Source organism: Branchiostoma belcheri, unplaced genomic scaffold (assembly GCF_001625305.1).
Source record: "Branchiostoma belcheri isolate BF01 breed outbred unplaced genomic scaffold, Haploidv18h27 scaffold108, whole genome shotgun sequence".
Classification (NCBI taxonomy): Eukaryota; Metazoa; Chordata; class Leptocardii; order Amphioxiformes; family Branchiostomatidae; genus Branchiostoma; species Branchiostoma belcheri.
This window is the reverse complement of record NW_017802469.1, coordinates 86,806-89,809: the sequence shown is the minus strand read 5'-3', so window position 1 is coordinate 89,809 and position 3,004 is coordinate 86,806.

Genomic DNA, 3,004 nt, shown 5'->3' with positions numbered 1-3,004 from the left:
GCTGTAACTTAACCAGAAAAAATGTCAAATGTTTCAGCTCCAGACCGAAAAATTTCAAATATTTCAGTTTTCTGAAATTGAAAAAAAAAATGATATTCTTTCCCTGTCACACCCCCGTTTTCGAGCCCCCATTCTGAAAAGGTGCGTAATCTCTCACGAGATTTTGCCAGTTGGGAAACGAGATGGGGCCTTTTGGGGGTTTTACTTCGGGTCTTTCCTGCTCTTGTTCTTGACTTTGATGCCCACCCCAACTACTATAGTATATAAATACCACGAATTTATCGGGAAAGAAACGTTTCAATCTTTTATCTGTTTGTTTTGAGACAAACATTTCTAGACCGGCTTGTACCAGCGGCTGAATACGGAGCTAGTTGTCTATAATTCTATCATTTCGGTGTTATGAAAAACGTAGCATTTAGACAAAATAAATCTCGTTTCCCGTCGGCTGAACAGACAAATCACGTGACCCCTACCCTGAAACTAATTATTCCGCCCCTTTACCCTCTGACCCTTCCTCCCTAACCCTCGTCAGGTCATTCGTGGCTCAACCTTTCTCTGTACGGTCACATTCCCGCCCAACCCTCCCATGACTAATCCGAGAACACCTGGATTCTAGGACGTTACTTATGTTTTCTCATCTCTATCGACATCGCGCTACCTTAGTTCTTACTGACTTTATCTAGACTCGCCACAGCACTGTACGTTATCCTCAATGGTACATGCGACATAACGTACGTAATCAGTTGTTACATAACCTTCATGTTGTCTCTTCTCTGCAAGATACCTGCCTTGCTAGCGTTCACAGTCACATTGTGGCCAATTGCTGTACTCAGTATGTTGTGTAGTTGTAACCTCTGATATATTCCAGAACTGTGTTATTGTCGTATTTTGAACCGTGTAACTTACGAAGGTCAGTAGTTACTCAGGTGTACCTGTAACGCATCAATTGCTTAGTCAGGATGCGTTAAACATCCGCTGGACAGAGCCTTGGTTTAACCGACCAGCCCGACTTTGGCAACCAGGGTAAAATAGGTCGCCAGCTCGCAGCGCATGACTTGTTGTTGTATTAGGCTCCTGTATAAGTATGTACATGCTATGAGAACAACAGTGTGTAAAGAGTCATCGTGTTACTGAGTTGAGGAGCCAATAAATGCCCGACCGTACTGAGGTGACGGTGAGCTCACTACCCTAATTTTGTGTGTTTGTCTGTGAAATACAGAAGCTTGCTAAGAAGAGAAGACACCTGTACATCATTTACCTCAAACGAATTTCTGTACTCAGTTGGAATATTTTCAGTGGCCTGTTAGACATTTGGCAAATTAAACTTCAGCATGTGTAATGTGAGATACAGTTTGCATATAGCTTCAACTTGATCCTGTAGTAACAAACTAACATGTACCTCTGTCAACATTCATTTCCTACTAAAGTAAATTTTACTCCGGTCATGTAGCGTTACCAATATATTTGTAGCTGTAAAAAATTATTAGTACTGTAAGTGCACCTTACATTGATTATTCTTTGACAATAAGCAAAATACACTATATAAGAAGCACATACTAAACAGTATAAACACGATTTGTTGCTACACGTACATGTATTTGTATTTCATAATCGATATCCATCTAAGCCACTGGCAGTTTGAATGCATGGTTAAATGTATTCTATCTTCTCCGCTGTAAAATGATATTCATGCTGTTTTAATTTGAATGAAATCAGACTGCTTACAACTTTTCTTGAACAAGAATTCGGAGATCTTATACCTCCATGAAATATGAGTTTTTGTAAATGGTTTTTTATTTGTCTCATTGACTATGAAAATAAGGTCGTAATTAGCACAATCTATTTTAATTAATACGCTTTCTGAATTCAAATGACAATATTTTTCGTGTGAAATTCCTCTCCATTTTTCATGGAGGTAAAAATGTGTCACTGACCAACTCTGGTCATCCTTGATTAAATTTAAAGGACTTGTTACGTATCATTGAATTACTTATCTCCTATTCCTGAACTTGATATTGTCTCTGAATCTGCGTCAAGTAGCCCGGAAAAGGGACCATTTACATGTATTTAGTTAAACTTTACTGTTAACCTCACTTCCTCGAGTGTCCTTGAATGTCCTTGAAGTTTGGTGACCTTGTACTCTAGCTGAACTGCTCATGTCCTCCTCAGTGTTAAACATTATATGATTTAATATTTGTGTTAATCTTTTAAATCAAACTATATCTACTCCGTGGCATTTACAAGCACAGTTACATGCACAGTTCTACAGAACCACAGTATATACTGTCTTGTTAGAGTACCAACAAGACTACCACAATTACATGCCATGTTTCCAGATACAACTATCAATCAAATTCAGCTGTAAGTAAAACATCTCTAAGTTGTAACTATGAGATGTTTTAGACATCTCATCACTAGACACTGTAATATTAAGGCTAATTGGAACATTTCAACACATGATTTCCCCAAGAATAAAAAGTTACAGCTACAATGTATAATTGTATTTCTATTACTTCATATTTGCCTTCGACGAGAAGGCTATGAAATCGCTTTCGGCCTGTTTTGTAGATTATGCACGGTAAAGTTTGAAGGCATGGTCTGTGGTTCACGATTTTTGGCAGGCAGGTTGTCTTGGGGGTGGCCATTGTCAAGGCCAAAAATGGGCTTCGTGGGGGGTTCCTACGTTACTGTAGTTGACCTTGGTTTTTGGTGTTTTTCCTTGTCATCAAGATATCTCGAGTATCCTTAAATGGATGTTCATGATTTTTAGTGGGCAAGTTACCGTTGAGAATGCCGAGGTCAAGTTCAAAGATGGGCCCCGTGGGGGTTTCTATGTCACTGCAGTTACCTTTGTTTTTTGGGTTTTTTCTTGTGTACAAGATAACTCGAGAATCTTTAAATGGATGTTCATGTTTTTAGTTGGCAAGTTACCATTGAAAATACCAAGGTCAAGTTCGGATATGGGCCTCGTGGGGGGTTCCCATGTCATTGAATTTGACCTTTT